Raw genomic sequence first — 24,389 nt, 5'->3', positions numbered from 1 at the left:
GACAGGCCACCGTTGGAAACTGAGCCTGGCAACGTTTACACACGAACCCTCTGGTTATACATTATACTAATGCATGAAAAAGGAGAAAGAATTTAAGGGCATTAGCTTGCTTTCAGGTAGGGCTGAAGGTTGAAGAAAATGAGAAATGGGTCTATTTTACATATATATACGACTGTGGGAACACTGTTCCAATGGAATTCCTCGACGATTGCACGAGAAATAGTGTGGACGTAAAGGTTCGCGTAAATCGAACGATATATATAAAGATTTATAAATTTCAGTTCAAATTGCTGTGTATAGCTCTACGCACGGCCACATTGCTAAGGTCACTCCCCGGCTTTATACGAGGATGTTCGATCTGGCTGGTTTCTTTAACATTTGCGAAAGGATAGCTTCCTTTTTTTTCTCGTAAGTCCTGGTATTCATTTTTTTAACGGCGCGTGTGCCTAAACCGGTGACTCAATTGTTATGAAATTACGTAAACATGTCTGACTGTACAATTAATTGAGGAGTGACTGGGATACGCACGAAGGACCTTCATACGGTGCAGACCCCATCTTTAAATGGGGTCTGCTGTGCCCTTCAACGAAATTATGCAACTTTGATACGTTTATCAAGAGCCAATCGTGATTCGTGACTTTCAAAGGGATAAATGTCATTCGTCATTGTCACACTTATTTTTTCGTCAAGTTTGTTATATTGGATGTCTTGATAAATTTTATCTTCAGGCAGAGTCAAGGTAACACAGAAGCAAGCAGCGATGCCGTAGGACGCGACATCAGGGTACCGAAGACACTCTAAGCGGATTTCAGTCCAAACAAGGTAACATAATCGCCGCGCCCCGTATGCTGTATGTTCGACTGAAAGCTTGCGAGGGTCCGCCGACATATTGCGGCCTAATTAAGCTCGCGCGCGCGTGGGAGAAAGGCGGGGCTGAAGTGCGCTTCTTCTGTCGCGCGTGAGGCAGGGGGTGGCGGAGGCGAGAAAGGGAGGGAGGGGGGAGGGGCGCTTTATTCCGGCGGCGGACGCGCGGGCGGCGTATCTTGAAGGTGATTTGCGACGGGAAAGAAAGTGCGCGCCCGCGCGGGCCCCATCTTTAAAGCGATATCCGATGTGAACGAAGTGCACTAGTGTCGGTAGCTTCGTATACGCCGTGCTTTCATCGTTTAGTTCGCGTTGAAGGGAGAGACGGCGCGATAGTAAATTCGCTCGCTGCTGTGCCGCGCCTCCTCACTCCGACGTTTTGACAGCGAGTTGCCGCGGTCATCGAGCGAGATGTGTTAATGTGAACCGGTTCACGCGTTACACTGCGCTTGTTAATTTGGTTAGTAAGCGAATGTTTCCAAGTACCGCCAATAAAACCAATATGCTTAGTTCATATAGTTGTCTACTGATTTGCTATCGAAATTGATGTTTCGCCTTTCGGGCAAAACTGCGACATTTTTTTTTTTCGTTTTTGGTAAGTTTGTTATATTATAGGCCTTTCTCAATTTTAGCCTAAGGCACAGCCAGAGCAAGGCAGAAGCAAGCAGCGATGCCGTAGTACGCGACATCAGGGTACCGAAGACTGGGGACACAACCAGGAGCAGAAGGACGCTCCTGCCGGCACCTGTAAGTTATCGTGCCCACCGTTGACATTGACGATACTTTGCTGCCGATGCTATGCTTCGTCTGATGTCACATGTTACAAAAAGTCAATTGTAACAGTTGGCTATGGTGGGCTGTTTTTAGACTAGGATGTCTTTGTAGCTCCTGGGTCATTCATACTGCGATGATGTGTAATACGACACGGGTACATGTGCACATGAATGAGAGACAAACACAGCGCTTAGTTTCAGCAACGCTATTGAAACTGTTCAAGGCTGTTTCAGCGTTGCTGAGTGTAAGCGCTTCTTCTTTAAAGTCTGCCCATGTTGAGCAACACTTAATCCCAATTCATTATGTCGCGCAGAGTTTCCTTCTCCAAACACTAGGGGGGAATTTGGCGCTAATGTCTTGGTGTGCAGCGAGTATTTAGCATGGGAAATAGGGACAGATCATGCATTGCATAAATTAGATATTTCCGGCTCGTACCAATGTTGTAGGCTTTTACATTAACGCTCTTGAAGCTTATACTTATATAAGCCCGTAAATTTACGTAGTGCCTCGAGCGGCCAGTCGCGCGCCAATTTTGCGTGTATTCGCGGGCTTCTTTCAGGATCGAAAAAAAAAAGTTTTGTGTAGCACTTATTGAGCAACAGAAAGCTGCATCGGAAGTTTTTCGTGTTGCTGGACAATTTTCTCACCGACACTCTTTGTCTAATTATAATACTTGAGAAGTTCAATAAATTATCAAGACTAAATATGTAATTACGCGGAGCGCAGAATATATTCTGAGTATCTCTAAGCGATGGCAAACAACATTACTTTGCAAATCCCACACAGCAGAAATTTGCATATTTTTACACCTTGATGCATGATAGTTGGGACCCCTCTAGATTGCGACTGGTATACCTGTAAATGCACGGTAGTCCACTCTCGGGTGCCTTTAAAGGGCTAAGGCAATATAGGACCGCTGGCCGAAACAGGGATATGTTGCCTAGAGATACGTTGCAGCGAAGCTGTTGTCGACGTTAGACAAGCAAAATAGACGTTAGACAACCGCCACCGCCAAAAGCGACGTGCGTCACTCGCGCGCACACGTGTGCGGCCCTTCGGCAAGCGCAAGTGCCTTATTGAACTAATTCAAATTTTCAAAAGTGATTTGTGTCAGACAATTCGTAAAGTATGACATGCGCACAAGTTTTAGACATATTTTACAGACGTGATAGACACGGTGATAGTGGCTGCGGCCGCTAGGGGGCGGTACTCTTTTTGGACGAGCACAGAACGAGCCCACAAAAAATCCAGACCAACTAGAGGTTGACGGCTTCGCTGTAAAAGCCGTCGCCTCGTCTTATCGCTGCATGCAGGCTTCGGTTGTTCATTATTACGACGATCTGTGGAACGCGCGGCTTTAGGTAGACGCTGAGCCGTCTAACCACGCCTGCGTTACGGGTTTCGCAGAATCGTGTAATCGTGTCCTGCTCGCATTTTCTTGATCGTCACTCATTATATCACAATTGCTAAATGAAGCCAGCGAAGCGTTGCAAGCCTCCGCTTTCTTACAATGCTGGTCGTTACCTCGGTAGGCTCGAGCTAGGCAGACTCTCGCACAAGAACAGCTACTGACGAGCGTTTAGTGAATTGGTTTGAATAACCTTACAAAGACAGCACAGGTTTGAGGGCTGTTATAGGTAATTCAATGGTTGGATAATTGCGCAGAACAGAAAAAAAAACATAATACTTCACAGTATTTCTTTTCTCTTGAAACATTCACATATGGATGAATGCAATACTGCATACGACGTCACTTGACCGCGTCAGAAGCACTGAGGTGTTAGATCGAGAATGCTTTAAAATCTGTATCGAACGAAGAAAAAAATATGAGCACGTGGTATGCTGCATGCAGTGTTCAGTGTACGACAGGCAATGTTCAAGCGAAGTAATGCATGGTGAACATGCTTTACCGAACCTACATTTACAAGAAAAAAGAAATTTACGTATTTCTTTCTTATTGTTTAATGAATATCTATCAGTTTGTTGCGTGTAAGCTGTAGTTGTTTGTCACGGAGTTTCGAAAGCGTCAAACACATTTTATAGTTTTTCTCTTCCCTCTGCGAAGATGTGCACCAAGGGCTTCGAAAAAGGTCGGGCAACACTGGAGCGATCTGCAATGACTCTGGAAGCGACAGAAATCTCTCCATGTAAGTCGCAGTGAGCTCGACATTGCCCTTCTAGGAAATGGCTGTCATAGTGTTTCCATAGATTAGTTTTGCCAGTCGCGGCATATCGATCATGCTCTGTGGTTTTCCTCAGAGCTGGTTGTCAGAACTTCAACTGTGGAGTTTAACACGTTTTCCTATGCAAGCAATACCAGTCGGGTGTACTAAAAAGTTGTTTCACAAGGTGTGCTCGACAGTCTTCAAGAGTGGGAAAGATAACTAATCTCGCAGAATAACTTTTGCTACAGTGTGACGTACCTGCAGATGACCTAGGGTTAGCATATAGGCAAATAAATAATAAATGAGCTTTCCTTTGCACACGTACACTTTAAGAGTTCTTTAGTCGTAACGATGCAGAAAGTCTAATACGCATGAAGGGCGCTTCGCTAGATTTGTTTATTCTTAGGGATGAGAAGAATCCGCAAAAAAGGAACAATTTTGACTGCCTTCATGAATTGTGAAGTGCGTTTTAACTGTGAAAAACGAACTTCGTTCTAACCGTGAAATTTTTGTCACCGAAAAGTTTTGTTCAGTGAATATAAAATAGAAATAAGTTTAAGCTAAACGAATTCAATCTATAGGCAAATGTCATATTTACGTTCGGGGTCAGCCGGCGTGATGAATGAAGTTGCCCGACAGCATTCTACACAGTGCACGATTCAGTGCGCCTAAATACCCAATCAGCGCTTGAATAATGCCTTCAAGATAATAAGAAAAAGACATCACCAGTCTTACTTTAGCGTAATACTGTAGGTCCCCGAACTATTCCCTGAAATTCCCACGTAAAAAGAAATATGAACGGCTCATAAACGCTTTGAGATTTCATTGAAATGCTGTACTCGTACTTTGTTTTACAAATGTTTTAGTATCAGTTGACTTCTTCGGATCTCTCATACACTCTAGGCTAGCCGGCTTGATATTTTGTTATGTCGCAGGATGATGAAAGTACCGTAGATGTAAGTGAAGGTTCGGGTCAATTAACATACTTTATTGTGACTCCATTTCAAACAATTCAGCTGAGTTTTGCTACGCAAGAGGGGTTTGCTGAATGAAGTCAGTGCCATGTTTTACTGAGACTTTCGATACACAACGTTGCGTTGGCAATGGTGAACAAATTCTTTTTTTTTCTCGTAGTGCCTGCACCCAATAATAATTTGTGGATTCGGTGTTTAAGTTCATATCACAAAAAAAAAAGAAAATGCGGTCGTGTCTTAACATTATTAATAAAATGCAGTGTAATTATGAGGCTTTAGTAAGACACGCATTACGTCTTTGAGCGGAGTTATCCTTGCGTTGGAATCAAATTACGTGTCCATGATACGATTACTCACATGCCCATTTAATTCGACGCTCATTTATTATTACATTTTTTAGTTCTATTCCTTTGTTTTGATCTTCAGGTAAAGCCGGGTCGAGACTGGTAAGGCCGAAGCGAGCAGGGATGTCGCGTCTTAAGTGACATAAGGATACCGAAGACAAGTGATGCGACCAAGAGCAGAAGGATCAGCCTGCCGAGAAGCGTAAGTAGTTCATGGCCATCTTTGAAATTAAGGACACTTTGCTGTCGATCCTGGCTTCGCCTGACGCCAGAGGTTACAAAAATGTTTGTGACGGGTGGCTATGGCGGCTTATTCAACTGGAATGAAGAGTAGCGTGTAATAGCTACATGAGCGCACGAAGGAACGACCGCCACGCAGTGCTTAGCTTTCAACAGCGCTCTTTGAACTTTGATGAGAAAAAATTTATTCGTCAGTCCTGCGAGAGTAAATGTCTGGCGAAGCTGTTGAAAAACTCCCCATGAAGTGCTGATGGGTTATGCAATGCTTTATTGCTTTAGGGTAAAGGTAGTAATTGTAATTTTGACAGCACTCCACCACCCATACCGGTGTTTCAACAATGAAATCAATTGCTGAGCTGGTTCATTTATATACGAAATGCGAGTGACGTCATTCCCCGCGTCGCAAGCTGCGGTCGCCGCGGCAGCTTGTACAATAGTAGTTCTTACCATGGAATGTATGCGGGGAGCGCTGCGTGCACTCATATAAATTGCCATAAATTATGTGGCTGATACCAGGCACATTGAGATAGGCAGTTTTGGTCTTGCATTGTTTTAAGCATCCTTAATAAAAGACTCTGGCCTTTTAATGCAATAGCTCGGTGCACTTTGACCACTAGACCACGATCGCTTTTTATATAGTTCATTAGGCCACGATCACAGGCATACTGTTTTCGTGCCGACACAAGCTAGCCTTTCAGACAGACTTCTGGCGCATGTAGGGCGTCGCTTAACACGAGCATGAGGACTGCATATGCGGCAGCTTCTACTGTCAGTATATCACGGTTGTTTTAAGTGCATCGTGTCGCATATTGTCGCGTTGTAGGGACGGTGAAGAACGCAGTCGCGAAAACCGACTCACAAAACTAACCCTTCATTAGGTGAACCTATGTCCAGAAAAACAAGTTACACTCAAATTACAACGAAAGCAGCGAGCACTGTCGGCGATCGTCGAAAATCTGGTCTGAGGGCCAGACGCATCGGGTGTCGGTGTTGGACTCGAGGGATGTTCCAGCTTAATCGCCGGCGCTCTCGTAACTTTTAGAATGTACAGCGTAATTAACTTGCGAGTTCCCATTGCTTTGTTCCTTTCTTTATCTTGAGCGTTTTTAGCCTTTCGCGTTTCACTCGTTGCACGAAGGCCATTTGGGTGATGGGGCAAGATGGGAGCGAGCGCGAGTTCCACAGGAGGATGCCAGCGACGGCTTCTATTCCAGCGAAAAGAGGCTGTCAAGTAGCAGTCATTGCTACATTGGCATTGCTTCCATTGCTTGGAATCGGCCGGACGGAACCTTTTGCAAGCGTTGTGGGGTGTTCCTAACAGACGGCTAACAATACAGCTGTGGAGGCCCAATTGTCGTGCTCCTTAATTTTCTGGATGACAGCACCATTGACCGGTATACATTACCAGGGGCGCAACGTAAAATTATGCCAAACTGTTTTGATTACCATTTCTGCAATCAGGCTCCACGATTTGTCAAAACATTTTGACCAACTTCGCCTGTCTGTCACGTGACGTCACGAAAACCGCGATAGCTCGCCGTCTGATATAACGTGTACACACGGATTATGCATGACTAAACCGCACTAAAGAAAAATAATCATTCCTGATTGGACGCCTTTTCACCATTAGCCCTCTGCTATTGGTCCAATGTTTTCTGGCTACGCCCACTTCCTGTCTGTCACGGTACCTCACAAAACCGCGAAAACTCACCACGTCAAAGTGACGTGTACGCGAAAAAATGCATTAATATGCCGAACAAAACTGAACATTTTTTTGAATAGCCACAGACTGCCCCGTTCCGAAAGGAATAGAAGATTGCTGCCCGCCGATTGCTCAGGCCCTCGCTACTCGCACCTGCCGGTGAGAATGTATTTATTTGCGCATGATAATCCTTTTTGCGTGGCAGTAAAACGTTATCGAGCCCTTTCGGCATGCATACGACATCGCTCTGTCAACTCTTTCTTGCTGAAGATCCGTTTTAGGGCACTCTTATCCTTCCGTTGCACGCCGCCGCGATTTTCGACCAGCCACCGCAAGCTAAGTAAGGCGAAGCGGACCAATCGGAGAAGCCGGCAACTCCTTCTTAATGCGGTTATCTATTTTCACTGTGTTGGCTCGGCCCCATATAAACCCTCTCCACTAGAGTGTGCTCCTCGCCTCTTGTCAGCCAATTAGATAAGAAAAACCGGTGAGTGTAGACAAAGTTATTGGTTTTGAATGCGAACAAAGGTGACCTCCTATAAACTAGGAGTGTTTGATTGGGTTGTTCAGACAACAACGCTGCGGGTCACCGCCCGATGCTTGCGTCGGTGGTTACGTAAATTTGACGTCAGGAGTGTGCAATCAAAACAGTTTGGAATCATTTTTCCTTGGAGCGCCCCAGGTATACATTACAGAAATCCTTCGCCTCTTGTCCTCGTCGCCACATGGAGATTCCATGTTCTTTTGTTCCTGGCAGCAGCACAGTTACCAGATAATTCGGATAATCTGACACCTTCCACAGTTACCACCACACAGTTACCTGATTATAAGTAAGTAAGGTCAGTTACTGAATGTTTGCGTGCGGATATCTGGCACATCGCTGCCAATGTTTGTTATTGCTTTTGCTGAGATTGGTATGGCATCCTGCACGGCTCCAAAATGGTTGGGGGTCGCAGCCTGACTTCTTGTTCTACATGGCAATAACACTTGATGTGGCGGTAATTCAACACACTTTAAGTAACAGTCGTAGTTCCATAGCAGTACCGTGCTCCCTTCATAACTTAATAACAAAAAATGGCTCCGTCTTTTCGTGCTGCGCTGCAAATCACGTCGCCTGCCGTGGTTACCCAGTGGCGGTGCTGAGGCGCTTCCGAACTCGAGGTAACGAATTCAATGTCGGCCAGGATGGTCCCATTTCGATGTGGGGAGAAATGCAAAAATCCGGTTCTACTTTTGTTTACGTGCACGTCAAAGAACTCCAGTTGGTCAAAATTAATGTGGCTTGCCTAATAATCAGATTGAGGGCTTGTCAGGTAAAAACCCCACAATGTACCCTTTATTTTTGCAAATGACGTCAAGCCCTAATATATTGTTACGCCCACGAAAGGTGTCTATTGAACAGCCAGCCAGGCAGGGTTAGTCGCGACGGCCTTGATCAGCTGAGTCCCTGTCAAGATTCAGCTAGCCTGCTGCACGTCGTCTTTCTCTTCACCCGTCTTGGATGCCCCACAATCTGCTAAGGCGTAAACCTAGCACGCACGTAAGAGTGTCACAATATATATTGTAGTGACGAGGAATGCCCGGCGCTGCAGACACATCGCCAGTCGTCCGGGAGGCGCGAGCTCGAGATTGCTTAGCTGCTCTGGTTGAGACACGCTGCCTGTGGCTCTCTTGGCCTGTATTGAAATTAGAATATATATATATATATATATATATATATATATATATATATATACATACAGCTTGCGGTATCGTGGCTGCAGCGCGAGGTAGGAGGCAACAATGCAGTGAATGATATCGCGTATTTTAGTTGCAATCAGCGAGTGCTGCACAGCCAGCCGCACAAGAAACCTCGCCAGAACGGCGGATTCCTCATACTCGCACGTGATGCGTGGATATGTGCAACTCAATGCAGTGACCACTCGAGCGCAGAAGCTGCGCATGCTGTCGGGGCGACGCCTTGCAGGGCGTATAGGCGTGGTGGTGCTTACCTGATCGTGCTTATCGGTGGTGCGAATGCTGAGAAACGCGTCATATTGCAGCCGGACTTCTCTCTCGCGCTTCCTTCTAGACATGCGGCGCCATCTAGTGGCACTGCCGAGAAGCTCGCGCATGGCTTCCGTGACGAGAAGCGTGGCGCGCCGGTGCCAGTGAACGCTGAGAATTGTTCCCTCGCTTGGCCGCACACTCGGTGGTACAGACTCGGTGACCGAAGTCGACGAGAGGTTCATCGAAGAGTGGCACGTACCCAGGTGCGCAGCTCGCTAAATCGTTGGCGTGAAAGACGTTCGTCGGCTGGCTGTCTATAGATATATGAGGAACCCTTGTTACGTGGGTTCGTTCTCGCTCAGTTTCAGATAAGTTTAGGGATACTTTTCGTCATTGTAGTGTGCGGCTCATTCCCAGCAGAACACACTTGGTTACTTACGCAAGTTGGCGTCAAGGACGTTCATTGAAGAGCTTGGACACACCTACTGGCACGTACCCAGTCACCCAAGTTGGCAACAAAGAGGCTCATTGGTGACCAGCACAGACCGAGTGCCACATACCAAATCACACAACTTGGCGTCAAAGAGTTTCTTGGAACAGCAGTACCTAACCTGACCCGCGCCAACAGTGACCCATTTCGGCGTTAAAGAAATTAAGCGCAGTACATACATTCACACTGCCGCTTAATCCGTGACCCGCGTTGGTGCAATGGTTGTTTTCGAACCCTGTTACCTCAGCACAGCAGGCTGATGCGCTACTCATTTAACCGCTGACATCTAGTGACCCTGGTAGGCGGGAAAACGGTTAGACACAGGCATTCAAACGTAGATAGGTGGATAGAGAGATGGATAGATGGATAGACTAAATGAAAGATAGATAGAACGTTGACCGATGCGATGCTTTTCAGAGCAGCCGCCGGAGACACAGCCGAATCACAACATAAGCCAAAAAGATGAATCGTATATAGAAATGACGACGACGATATGCACAAATAGCGCTCACACGCGGACAATTTCACAACAGCGGGCGATGCGAGCAGCAAATGCTTCTGGAAGGGACGCGAATGAAGCAGCAGGTGCTGGAGTGCATTGTCCAAGACGAAAGATGGTGCACGACCGAACACAAGGAAAAAGGGATTGCAGATAGTTGTGCATTGCACGGCTAAATTGTAAGCGAACGCAACGAAAGGTAGAATGTTGTCCCAGTTTGTGTGATCGGGTCGAACATACACAGACATGTAGGACAAAATTCGATGAAAACGCCCTGTAAGACCATTTGTTTGCAGATGGTACGCTGATATGGGTGGTGTCAGGGGACTGGAGGACTCCACGAAGAAGATGCGAAAGGAATGTCTTGCCACAGTCATTCGGGATGACACGAGGTGCGCTGTGGCGCAAAACGAAACTTTGCACGAAAAACTCGGCGGCTTCGGAAGCAGTACCACAGCGAAGAGCTGCTGTTTAAGCATAGCGCGTTTGATGGTCGATTACGGCAACGGTCCAGCGGTCACCAGCGGGCGTGACTGGGAGTCCATGCCCACAATTTCGAAGGGGGTGGACGGGCAGGGTAGAGGCTGTAGAGGACCGGTTGAAAGAGATGTCGAGCGTTCTCTGTGTTGGCATGACGTGCAGGAGCCAAAGAATTTGGCGACAGAAGTGGAAAGACCCGGACAGAAACGGCGCGTTTTGATGCTGTCGTATGTCTCGTGAAAGAAGTGGCCAGCCGTCGCGTCGTCGTGAAATGCTTCTTAAACTTGGGAGTCGAAGACAACGAGGTATGACTGGGACCCATCGGTTACCGCAAGGATGGTAAATTAATTGAAATAGCGGTCCACCTTGAGGTTTAAAACGTTAAAAGCTGTCGCCTTAAGCGACTGTTGGTGGCTCGTGGTAGGCCAGTGTGCCGGTCGGTCAGCATACGGTAGTATGGATCAGAACGTTGGAGCGAGACGAGGTCAGGAGATGGAAGTGAACTGAGGCAACCGACTGTACCAGGTTACTGGGCGTGTGCTTGTACGTTTGACTAGACGGTGAAGTGCAGACCGATGGCGAAGCATGAACGTTTGGCGACATTTGGCAGCGCGACAAAGCATCGGCATCTTGATGTTCGCCGGACCTATACGTGACAGCAAAGTCATATTCCTCCAAGCGCAGTACCCAACGGCCGAGGCGTCCAGGAAGTTCTTCAGTGATGTCAACTAACAGTGAACATGGTGGTCGGTCACAATAGTGAAATGGCAGCCGTAGCGATAGGGTCGAAATTTTTCTATTGACTCCGCGATGGCGAGGCATTCCTGTTCTGTGATGGTATAGTTGCGCTCAGCAGGAGAAACAGTGCGACTTGTATAATCCACGACATGCTCTTCAGACTTATGATTGCGCTGCAGCAGGACAGCGCCGATTCCATTCCCACTTGAATCAGTGTGTAGAATAGTTCAGGCGGTTGCATCTAAATTACGGAGCACTGGCGCTGACGTGAGACATCGTTTGAGGGTTTGTAAGGCGGCTTCACAGTCGTCCGACCACACAAAAGATGCGCTCGAAGCCAGAAGTTTGTGTAGTGGAGCGGCGATGGTGGCGAAGTCACGGACAAAGTGACGAAAGCAGTAAGCTAGTCCTAGAAAGCTGCGGAGGTCTTGAGGTGTAGTTGGTGGCGGAAATTACAACGCTGAAGCGATCTTATCGGGATCAGGCTGAATGCAAGCTTACTGACGACGTGGCCCAATATTTTAATGCTTAGGCTTGGAAAGCTACACTATTTAGTATTAGTTGGACACCGGCCTTTGCTAGACATATGAGAACTTAAGCCATGGAGTACGGTATGTATTAAATGTTCAAACGTAGCTGGCTCATTATTGCACTCTTCAAAAGACCTCACTTTAAACTCTAAAAGGCCATCAGGTGTAGCAAACGCAGTCATTTTTTTACCAGGTTCATGCATCGTAATTTGCCATTATCCGGAGCCTAAGTCGAGGCTGGGAAAATACTCGGCACCTTGTAAGGTACCCAAATCGTCGTCGATACGAGGCATTGAATAAAGATCCTTACGGGTAATTTTGTATAGCGACCTATAATCGATGCAAAAGCGCACAGAACCACCTTTTTTTACAAGCACTAGGATAAGACCAAGGGCTTGCTGAAGGTGTTATGATGTTGCGTGTAATCATGTTGTTCACTTGTTCTATAATTTTTCGTTGTGAAGACAACACATGGTACGGGCCACGATGAATGATGCGAGAGCTGTCTGTTTCGATTCGATGAGTGGTTACAGTGGTCTGACTCAAGCCTCGCGAAGAAACGTCAAAACAAGCTGCATGCTTCATTAAGCTGGTGAGTAGGGCATTGGTCGGGATCGGATTGAGAACAGGAGGGGTATTCTGTAAGAGTACACCAAGTAGACTGTCCACTTCGGCTGGTGCGATTGGCTCTTGCATCACGAGCGAGGAGGAGCCAGCCAGTCTCCTCTTTGCTCGTGCCGCTGGAGCCCATAGACGACAGCCGAAATGGACAGTCCACTAGGTGGACTCTTGCAGAATACCGCCTCCCCCCCATGCACTCAAGGTGGCCCTAATAGCATCAGAGTGGCCTTCTGCGGGCGTACAATGCGAGAAGGACGAGACAGGCAAAACAGTGACGACACATACTGGCGCAACATTGGCGAGGTTGATGACAGTAGACCCTTCCGGCAGTAATGGTGGCTCAGGAGTCATGTTAAGTGCGGTGAAGCTGGCATAGCCGCGCGAGAACCGGACCAAGGAAGAGGCGACGGCGAGTCCTCGAGAAATGCAGAGCTGGGGCGGTATGACGAAGGCGTCTCCGTCGACAATGTCTCTTGATTTGACAGTGAGAATGCGTTCTTCGTCTGGTGGGATAATAAAATATACTGCTGTAACGAGGTAGGGACACGGGAAATCGAAAACGGGATAAGTCTCGGTGTCGTTGATGTGAATCCTTGGATCACCACACCAAATAGCGCAGAAGCAGCGGACAGGAAGTCCTATCCTATTATCACCTTATGAGCGCACGTTGAAAGCACAGCAAGTTGTACATGATGACGAATACCGTCTGTAAGGACGTGAGCGGTACACTGTCAGGTAGGATAAATAGGAGCGTCATTGGCACCACACAAAACCAGACCAACGTATGGAGTTTGCACTTTTCGCAGACGGAGGCACAGTTCACGATGAAACACAGAAATAGTATCTGCAACATGATCTACAAGAGCTTCGACAGAAACACCTTCCACATTAACCGAGAGTAAATTGGCAGGGCGAGCAGGAGGAATGTGACAGTCCGTTACTATGCAGTTTCTCCTCGAAATGCTACAGCCTCTAGTTCTCCGAACGGCTGTCCACAACATTGGAAGCAGCACGCAAGGGCGATGAGGAACGGCGGTGAGGTGAGGGAGAGCGACGCCGATGCGAGCGGGAAGCTCGAGGCATGTCCTGGGAAAGTGAGGGAGAGCCACCAGAAGAGGTTTTCTACGGTCCAGGTGCCCTGTCTCGCTCATGGAAGCGTAGCTTTAATCGGGTAGCTTTAAGGCCACCCGATAGGCCCGACGCATCATGGCGTCAATTTGGTCGCGTTCTTGCTGATTTAGGTGATGGTAGGGGAGGCCGTAGACGATTCGACTCACTATCATACTTCGAACGAGCTTGAGAGTATCTTCTTTCCGCATTCCATGGCGGCGGGTGGTGACACGGGCAATCATGCGGGCCACTTGTAGCGTTGTGTTGCGCAAGAGTGTGAGGGTATGTGTGGCGCGACGGTTGGATTGTAGCCACGCACCTAGCACTCGGATGATGGAGCGTTCGGGGACGAATTTGCCAACGAGGAGGACCCGGATGGGGTTTTCCTGGGCAGTCTGGCGGGGCTGGGTTGTGGCTTGCTGAGTTCGCCACTCTTAGAGCAGCTCGGATTTTCGGTGGAGCAGGCCAGCCCGCGGGCATGGACATATTGCTCGACACAAGTAGCGGCTTGCTGGAGGTTGTATTCTTTTTCGCCGAGGGAGCCCTGGGTAGCCCAGACCGTGATATCGTCCTCATACATGGCATGGCGAAGGCCCTCGATGTGTTGGAGCTGATGATGCCAGGCCCACCATGGCCACGTTGAAACGGAGGGGGGAGATGACAGAACCCTGCGGCGTACCCTTATTAGGGACTACGAGGGTGTCTGATTGGATCGTCCCCATCCCGACCGAGTCAGTGCGATCGGTCAGTGATGCTTTGACGTAGTTGAGGACACGCTGGCCGCAGTTCAGGGCTGCAAGGCCTTCGATGATGGCTGGATGGCTAACGTTGTGAAATGCTCCCTTGAAATCAAGTGCCATGATAACGTTTTCACCATAGCGGGGTACGGGTTCAATGACTTCCTCTTTTAGTTGGAGGAGGACGTCTTGAGTTGACAGATGCGCACGGAACCCGAACATCGTGTGTGGGAGCAGGTTGCCATCTTCAAGGTAGGTCTGAAGGCGGAAGGTGATCACGCGTACGAAAAGCTTGTCTAGACATGAAGTAAGGGAGATCGGACGCAGGTTCTCGATTTGCAATTTCTTGCCTGGTTTCAAGCTAACGATCACCTCGGCATGCTTCCACTCCGGGGGGATGATGCCGTTCTGCCAGTGGGTGTTCAAGAACGCCGTGAGATCTTGCAGGGCGGTGTCATTGAGGTTTCGGATAAGCGAATATGTAATGCATTCAGGCCCGGCAGCAGTGTTGCGTGTGCTTGCGCGGACGGCCGCATACACTTCCTCAATCGTTATGGGGCGGCCTAGGAGTGCGTTTGGGGAGCCTTGATAGACAGTGTTGACAGGGGGTGGGTTGTGATCACCAAAGCATTTCCTGCGGAGCGGGTCGAGAAGGTCGTTGTCAGTACCGTCAAATGTGTGAATGAGGCGATGGACGGCCTTGTTCCAGTTTTGCTGCGGGTGGGGTCGATGAGCCCGAAAAATGCACCACGTGCGCGCCGTCCCCAAAAAGCCTTAAGGTTGTCCGTGAAATTCGCCCAGTTGAGTTGGGCTAGGCTGGCGGCGTATTCCTCCGCTTGGGTGGTGGGTGAGTTGGGCAATTTTGACTTTAAGTTTGTGATTATGTTTTTGAGTCTTCCAGTGGCGGAGTAGACTGAGACTTCCAGCGGCAGAGTTCGGCTTTAAGTTGTGCGAGTTCTTTCTTAAGCTGCTGGTTCTCGTGGGCCAGTGCTTCGTATTGAAGTGTGGGTGGGGGGTTGAGCGCGGGGCGACGGGGGTTTCTGCCACAGTTGACCAGCTTACCGTTGCGGCTCTGTCGGGCGGAGGGGCGGCAGGCCAGCCGGCTGGTCCAGCGGAACCCTTCTTTGCAGGCCGGTGCGTTGGTCTAGGGTGGCGTGGCGTTCCGGCTGGGTGCGGGAGCTGCGTTGCGCTGGCTGGGAGGGTTGAAGCTGGTCCAGGCCGGCTGGTGGGAGAGGCGGAAAGAACTGTGATCGGGAGCGGAACCGGGAAGGGGTCTTTGAGAAGTCGTTATCGTTGGTGAACCACCGGCGGCCGCGCTTGGCGGCTGGCGTTGAGGGGTTCTACTACGGCGAAGAGTTTTGAGACGTTGAGGGCACTCCGTGGCCCGTGAGAGGTGTCCCTCCTTACAGAACTTGCACTGAGGAGTGCAGAGGTGGTTCTCAGTGGGGTTCAAAGGCCACACTGGCGGCACACGGCAGCGTCAGGGGTGGGGCAAACGTCCGAGCGATGATCAGGCTGGTAGCACACCTGGCACACTTGTCGGGTTGGACGATAAGGGTGGCACTCTACCTCCCCCACCCCCGTAGTAGAGAACGTAACAGGGCACAAGGGAGTCTTCGCAAGTTATAACGACCGTCTTCGATGTCCCAAGCATGCGGGCTATGGATAGTAACGCCCTGCGTCCGCACTCGCAGGTTAGCTTTGAGTTCATCTGGAGAATTCCAGGGTCCAGACCATGTATAACACCCCGTAGAGTGTTGTCAGGGGCCGCTACATAGGTGTTGAAGTCATGATTGCTCCCGCCAAGGGCGTGCATGGACACTGGACGAAGGAGCTCAGCTGTTTCAATGTGTGGAGTTCTTGCGATAATAATGTTCGACCCTGTACGGATCCGCACAATAAAGTCGTTGCGGGTGCACTTGGGATGGTAATTGCAGGCTGCGACCACAGCCCGGCACACCTGGTGAGTTGTGAGTGTCTTGATGGTTAGGCCCTTTTTGGGGCGCAGAATGATCTTGAAGTCGTTCCGAGGTAGCGGCGGCAGCCGGCGACGCGGCGGGCGCGTCTCTCCGGGCGAACTCTTGGCGTTGGCTGCGGACGCGTCGCGCGTCGCTGCCGTTTGCGTGGTAGGAGGCGAATTGTTTACCTGCGCGTTGCTGGCAGAGCCTGGCGGGTACTGAATTCCGGCCGGCCCTGTAGCCTGGCCTTTCAGTTCTCGTGCTCGGTCCTGGCGCTTTTGTTTTTGCTACTGGCGCCGGGAGAGTCCCAATTCCCAGTTGGTGTCGGACTGTGTCCTTTGTTGTTGGGCAGCCTGCCGGAGTAGCGGGGAGGAGGCTCGGTCGTCGTCACTGGCCGAGGTAAGTTCCTCCAGCTCCTGTAGGTCCGCGAGCTGGGGCGTTGGGTGGGCTGGAAGGGGCTGCATGGCCGGAGATTGTCCGGCTTGTAGACCCGATGTCGTAGGTGGTGTATCCATGGGATTAAGGAGGCCACGTCACGACGCCTAGCAGGTCATTGCTCGCCGAGTGCGAGCTAGGCCTACTTGCGAGGCTTAGCGGGTCAGCGCCTGCTTCGTTCTTCTCGAACCAATAGGAGGAGGTGGGATGGTCTTGCCGGTTGAGAGGGGGGTCCTCAGGGTCCCGCCGATAAGGGCTCGAATCTCCGGCACAGCGCCTGGGGCGATAGCGAGGTGGACCGGTCAGAACGGGCAAATGTAGCGGAGCCGAGGTGACGTGCGACCGCTCAGCGCGGCGGCCATGGTGCTCTCTCCAGAGTCGGCGGCACAGGCAGCAGGAGGCCGGCAGGGCTGCGCGCATTCGTCGCAGTGGGAGAGCGGGCACACACACGCACACTCTAGGGTGCCTCGATGCCCTCCTCGCTCCCGTTCCACAGGGAAGTCGCGTTTGCTCTCCACCGTGCGTTTGCTCTCCGCCGTGCGCTTGCTCTCCGTGAAAGCGCGTGTCCCTCGACCTCGCGCGCTTTCACTCGCACATACAGCATACAGCCAATGACAGTTTTTTTCTATTGCCAGACGCGACCACCGAAGAATGAACCCTTAAAAGCTTCGCTGTAAAAATCACCGCGCAAGCACTCTGTAACGATGGTTAACCAGAGAGGAGTAAAGGCTCGCCTCACAGCATTTCCTCTTCACCCGATGAAGAGGTTTATATGACGAAGATTGACTTGTTTCAATCATAAAATAAAAAAAGAAAGTTTAATAAGATGACTACGCCAGATTACGCTGCCGCTGGACGATTCAGCACTTCGAGTAAGCTTAGATTGTACCACTGATTGGGTTCCGCTGCGAAGGAGGCGATTGGAAGCTAGCGAACGGGATTGATAGCGTAGAAATTAGCTATACTCGAGGACAACGTTCTGTGGTTATGAAGAAGACTAACATTTGCTGAGGTAAAAGGGAAGGGGTTTAGGAGCTACATGGGTGGAGCTCCAAGTCCAGGGCACCACTGGCGTCTGCCGCCAGCCGGACGTGGTCCAGAAGCGGTAGTTTCACTTCCGGGTCCAAGCTTGCGGTTATGAAGGGAAAGCTACGGAGGCATAGCGTGCACAAGTGGGAGCACTTCTGAAAAAATTCTCGTGTTTTAATCTACGCTAGTTAGGCCTGGGGAAGAGAAACACCTCATTAGCCACATGTAAATAAATAAGAGAACGCACTCACTGAGTGTACAAGTTTACTTACATTCCGTATGTTCCGTTCCGCGTTTGGGAAAACGCGAAACCGTCGCACGTGGAAGCTTCGTCGATTGAGTGTCTGTTCCGAGCAACCAATAGCACTGTCAAAACACTGCCGGACTACTTGTGCGGTAACACATGTGCAAGAACCACGCGCCCGTAGATATCCCTTCATAGCCACAAAAACCTCCATATGTGCGTTTGTCAGGAGGTGCACGGGCTACCGCTGCAAACAAAAGGTGACGACGAAGAAGAAACGAGTGGGATCTTTCAACGGTACAAGAAAAAGAGTGGAAAGAAAAAGAAAAGACGCCGAAGAGCCTCGTGGCGCGCGCGTGGAACGCGGAGGTGGCGCCATTGAGGTAGAAGCCAGTGGAACAAGGCACCAGGCGGTGGTGATGGTGAATTCTTTATTTCGCCCAAAAAGAGGAGACCAGTCGAAGGACCGGTTGTGCTGGCTTAGGAGGTCAGCGGGGATCCCTTGGGATTCCGCGGCCTGCACCGCACGCTGGATGAGCCTGCGTTGGTCTGCTGGATAGGAGGTACGTAGGAGGGACTCCCGCGACTCTGGCTTGTTTGCGTTGTCTGTGTTGTAGTGCGTAGAAGTTCCACGCCGTGTGTATGAGAGTGGCCGGACCTGAGCAGTGTTTGCACCGAGGTGTTATTTGCTGCGGAAAGATTTTACTGTATAAGATGGGGTGTGGGAAGCTGCCTGCTTGTATGTAGGTTTTGCCATTGGACGGCCTCGCGTCTTGTTAGATCGCGGTGTGCAGCAGTTGCTGATTCAGCAGCAGCAGCAGGCTGTCGGGCGGCGGGTACCGAGCTCCTGCCTATGCCTGGAGCTCCTGAGGCAACTTTCTACACCCTGAGCTGGTGTTCAGCGGGCCACCGAGCACGGTCTCTGTGCTCTTGTCCTACGGTCCTGCAGTTCCGTCGCAAGGATCGCTTCTTGTGACGTTGTCTGGCCGCCATTCTGCAGTGGGAGTATCTTAAACCACACTTGGCATACGCATCGGTCGTAGTTCTCCGACATTTCCCACTAAAGTGTTTGCGAACTCGTTTATCACTATGCAACTTAAAGTGTTCATAGTCTGGAAAATCAGTTCTGCGAAATGCTGCAAGGTGGAGGAAAGTTCGTGAATGCGAAAACTTGACGTCCTGGACTAGGACGAATTTTTTAAATTCAATTGCGAAGATTTCTTTTTGAGAAACCCGTAGGTGTTTCGTTTGTAGCTTAGCTAAGAGACGGCTAGCTGTCCACTTTTCCCTTTGGTGCTTAGATTGCATTTTGTTGGTGCGCTATGTACATGAATATTTACAAAATGTGTGTTTATGTGGGACAGAAGGTACGCCTTTATTTACTGAGTGTGTTCTTACTGAATATTTCCAAGGAGCTCTCGCAGTGAATATGCCTAAACGTGACCGCGATCTATTTATAATACAATGTGGTACTATAAGGAACCGAGGGGTCGCCGTGGATCGCCCGGCCGAGAGGACCAGCGCAGCCGGCTTCTAGAACACTGCGCGTGCCGTGCTTGCGCATCGGGCACGCGCCGCCCACGTTTAATTTCGTCGCCTTTTGCAGCCGGCACCAAGGCGCCGGCCGAGGGCGCCGACCTGAACGTCGATCCCCGCGTAGCGGCGTCGGTGGGCGCGACAGTATCTCGAATGTAGACGTTTCTAGAATTACCTTCACAAATATTGTAGCTGCAGTATAAAGTGAAGCGGGGGATCTGCAATTTTATAAAATCAACAGCGCGCTTCACTGGTGCTTCCTGGCACTCCATTCGGTCAGAGCCGCCTTTATTAAGGAGGCGTTTATTCGGTGAACGCTGTGTCATAGATGATCGTAACTCGTTGGCGTTTGATTATAATTGCACGTTACTCTCTTTGCACGCTTTGTGTAGAAGCCAGTCCACGTGTATCATGGCGACAGGACGGGAGCGAACAGCGACAGTCCCCGGGGCAATGGGTTGGTGCCAATGACGGCTCATGGTATCATGTCGAAGGACGCAAGTAAGTTTGACATGGCCGCTTTGAAAGACCCGGCACTGTATGCTACTCGTGCCTGGCTGCACCTGATGCGATAGCATTGTACGTAGGCTACATCGCTACACTATAAACGTTTACGTGAGATAGACTGGGATCATTGTTAGGAGAAAAGATTTGTCCCACATGTTGCTAATTGAAAAAAAAAAAAAACATATTGCGTTGCCTTGCAGCGAATACTTACGACCACGAACGACTTGGAAATAAGAGTCAAGGTGCTTTGCAACATGTCCTAAATACACCTTCACCTCTCAGCAACATTTACCGCTAGCCCAATTCACCTGCCCAGCTGTATTGATTCTTTGCAAGTCACTCTTGCACACACCCAAAAGCCTTCAAACACGGCAAAAGGTGTTTGAATCTCAGCGGCCGCTATAAAAATAAATAAGGAAATGAATATATAACTTCGCCTTAAATACAAGTCGGACGGGACAGCGCCTATCCTGTCTGTTTTTCTTGTCTCATTTTTTTTTGCGCTGTTTCTACGTCAAGATGCGAGAGCCTTCCTCATTTCACTGCTCCACTATAAATCGACTGAACCCGTGCCACGTGATGTTCTCCAGAGATTCCCCTTGTTGCAAACTCGCGATCACATCCAGTACATTCGATGTGGCTATTGGCTTTCTTCCGCTCATGTTCCTCCATTGTTTATTCGATTAGCATTATTTGCGAATCTAGCTTCACCCATGTTGCGGTAGGTTTGCGTGTCTGTCCGTTTGTTTGTATGTGCGTATCTAACCTGTTTCGCGCCAACTTGGTTCAACGAGTAGTGTGAAGTCCATGCTCTAATCGGTGGATAATCGGTTTGTTGTGTTGAGGGGACCGCAGGATCGAAACCGACCGTTGGACCAACATGGGTCTTTAGGTGGGTTGGCACTTGGGTATGTGCCGTTCTCCAATGAACCTCTTTGTCGCTAACTTGGGTCACTGGACATGGATCACTGGTCATTTGTCGCTCTTCTGCCTGTCTCTCTGACGACGTCAGCTTGGGACAGAGGGAAGCGCTGGAGCGGAACCCAGCTGCAGTACGCGCATGGTGCATGACGCGTTTCAGTGCTGGCATTATACAGCATGTCGATCGCTACGCTGGAGGCCGCGCGTGCGCCGTTGAATGAATGCTTGACAACGACGGTGTTCTTGGGTCTCGAGCGTTCGTGTAGTTAATATTGCAATATAAATTGTTGGACGGCGACGTTAATTCCTGTATTCAGAAATGCACATTAAATCCGTGCTTGACTTTATCTAGACGACGCCCGACGTGAAAGTGTACAAGACACTCATTGCGCTTTCTTCGGCGCATTCACGGTGAGCGTTATTTCGACCAAGTCAACCGTGAGCTTCAGGTTAAGGTGCATTTCTGAATACGCGGGTAACAGCATCGTTCAACTTCACCGGTCCCGCTTTTTAACAGCGCTGCTGTGACAGCTTTTTGTTTCCCCGCGTAGCGTTCGTAAAAACTCTGCCTAGCGATGACGTCACTGCGCATAGCTTCACCTCGCTTTGCCTTGCGATAGCCATTCGATAGCCAATCAATAGCTAATCGATAATCGATCCATAATTAATAAATTCCGGAAAATGCTGGGGATGACGTTTTATAGTGCTTAGCCTAGCCCAAATGCGTGACCAATACCTTGCGATAGCCAATCGATAGCGAATCAATAGCTAATCGATGAATAATCAAGAAATTCCGGGAAATCTTGGAGATGAATTGGTAGTGCTTGGCCTAGCCCAAATTAGTGGCCAGTACCTTCCGATAATAGCCAATCAATAGCTAATCGATAATCGATCAATAATAAATAAATTGCGGGAAAGTATAACCCGTAAGGCCAGGTGAGCTAGGTGCCGATCAGGTCCGCTGTTTATTTAGCCTTGCGCCACTAGTGCAAGCTACGCAATCCTTTTAGCAGAAAAAAAAAAAAAAAAAAACGGGGCAGCGTTTGTGAAAGCGATCTGCGATGGGGATATAGTCTAGGTGCACCGAGTGGTGGTCGCTTCATGTGCGCTTTGATCTCGCCGCTTGGTTCGCGTTGAATCGAGAGGTAACACGAAAGCCGATTTGATCGCTGCTGCGCTTCCTGACGCCAACGTTACGACAGCGAGTGTTCGCAGACATCGAGTGAGATGCTCAGGTTTGCTTGTGCGCGTGTGACACCATGCTCGTTTATTTAGTTAGAAAGGAAATGTTTACGAGTTTATACGGGCAATAAAACTACTATCCTTACTTCGTATAGCTGTCTAATAATTTTCTATCGCACTTGATGCTGTGCCTTTTTGGGCGAAACTGCGATATTTTGCTTTTCACGCTTTGCAGAGGAGCCAGTCGAAGATGACCGCTGAAACCGGGCAGGACGGAAGCGAACAGCCCAGTGCCATCGCAGTGATCGCAGCCTTCCGTCTACTTTTCCCGAGGGCGAGGGCCTTCGATAATGGTAGACGTGGTCGGGGCAAGTCCGAAGAGAACAGCTGTTGTGTCCGAAGTGGCATAAGGACACCGAATACTGGCTGTGCGTGGCTTGGGGGACGCACAAGCCTGCCGAATGCAGTAAGCTCATCTTGACCACCCTGAAACTTGCTCGCTCTTAGAATAGTGCGATGTTCTGGCACAAGAGCAATGCCACCGTTCTGTCCTGTAAGACGTGTTCTGTTAACTTTCTGGAGGTTAGTCTTTTTTATCCGTCAATGCTTGAATGCTCTCGTGTCTACATTCTTCTCACGATCACTCTTTTACCTAGAATAGGTGGTATGCTAGTTGTAAGGTTACGCCAATTTCTTCGGTAGAATTAAACTATACTAAGCAGGGTGACCATCTTACGCGCAAGTCTAGATGCCCGTCTGTCAAATCGCCGAGATTATTTTCGTCGCCGCGAGGGAAGTGAGTGCCGGAGGAGAAAGGTGCCTGCAGGTGGAGAAGAGAATCGCAGCGTTCGCGCCCTTTCCGTTTCTGCTTCGACGCCGCGGTGCTCGCTCTGCATTTTCGAGGCGTCTATGCAATATGAGCTTTCGCTCTGCATATTGATAGCAGCAATATGCGCTTTCGAGATCAATGTAGCGTCCGCGACCTCGTTCACGCCCTTTCCGTTTGTGCCTCGACGCACCGGTACATATTCGCGGTGTCCTTACGCGTGCTCGTAACTTCATTATCTTCATTATCTCGCGTTTTAGTTCTAGTGAAGCATGTTATAGTAAAATTCTGTCAATTTTCGAACTTCAGGCAAAGACAAGACCGAAGCGAGCAAGCTAGTGTTGCCGTCTGCAGCGACGTGAGGTTACCGAAGACTGGCCACAAGATCATGATTGGAAATGATGCACCTTGCAAGATCCGTAAGCTCTTCGTGGTCACTTTTGAAACTGTCGAAGCTTCGCTGCCAGTGCTTTACTTCACCTGACTTCATAGGTTAAAATTAACTACTTGTAATAGGTTTGTATGAGGTTTTATTGTGCAGACGAAGGTGGTAATGCCGGGTTGTTGATATTCGTGTTACGATGAAGTGTAACGAAACACAGGGACAGGCACGCAGGAAAGTGTGACAAACACGGCGCTTAGTTTCAACAACGCCGTCAAAGCTGGTCGGTAAAGCTGTTTCAACGTTGCAGAAATTAGGCGGCGATTCTGTGTCCTTCCTTCCCGTATCAATGTCCCCTCATGTGGGTTATGTTATCTAGATGTTTCCTGCTCACAAAACTATAGAAAATTATGACATTAGTAAAGACCTTTAGCGTGTCACGTATATATAGGGGCTGCTCAATAGACGTTTTCACGAGGGCGCTTCCGACGGTCTGGCGTCGAGAGTATGTGTCAGTGTTGCCTGTTTGGCCTGGACTGTGAGTGCCTTGCGCTTGCGTTGCGGAGTGGTAGCTCTCCTTCGATGTTTCCGTTTATTTTTGTCACGAATGACTTACGCTCGTAAATAATGACATATACTCATCAAGAGGCTACAGGCCAGCACTGTGCACTTTATGGGTGCCCAAACAACTAGCGGAAAATAATGATTTTGGGGACTATAGTGTGTCCACAACACAGCACTCCGCGAGACCACTACCGATGTGGTATGGTCGCGCTTCACCGGCTTCCTGCATCACCTGAGGACTTAGCATTTCAGTCTAAGATGAACCAACGCACACATAAGTTAAATAACGCATTTTGGCAAGCCCTTTTCGGCACATTTCCCAATAGGTTGCGAGAATTTTCAGCTCTTCGATGCAATATTTTCTCGTATGTAGTGGCATAGGCTACATTTGTTATTATTTCAAACACGACTTCATTCCAGTGCCTAATAGGGGGATCACACGGCGCACTTTTGATCGTGATCGAGCCCGATCTGGATCGAGAAATCCTTTGCTCAATCTGTGGAAGGGAACCAATCGTGGTCGAACATTCTGATCCAGATCGAGCTCG

The 24,389-nt window shown here is 49.4% G+C and overlaps 1 long non-coding RNA gene across 1 annotated transcript in view; it reads left to right on the top strand.

The window, feature by feature from the left end:
• The first annotated feature begins 5,210 nt into the window (after positions 1 to 5,210).
• The window catches only part of LOC125939748 (uncharacterized), a 73,247-nt gene continuing 54,068 nt past the window's right edge, over positions 5,211 to 24,389 (top strand). The window contains exon 1 of the long non-coding RNA XR_007463117.1: positions 5,211 to 5,323. This is a non-coding gene — a long non-coding RNA (uncharacterized LOC125939748). The remainder of the gene's footprint in view (positions 5,324 to 24,389) is intronic.

The sequence above is a fragment of the Dermacentor silvarum genome, chromosome 8, assembly GCF_013339745.2.
Source record: "Dermacentor silvarum isolate Dsil-2018 chromosome 8, BIME_Dsil_1.4, whole genome shotgun sequence".
NCBI classification, from domain to species: domain Eukaryota; kingdom Metazoa; phylum Arthropoda; class Arachnida; order Ixodida; family Ixodidae; genus Dermacentor; species Dermacentor silvarum.
The sequence above is the reverse complement of the archived record's forward strand: the minus strand, read 5'-3'. Positions and strand labels throughout refer to the sequence as shown.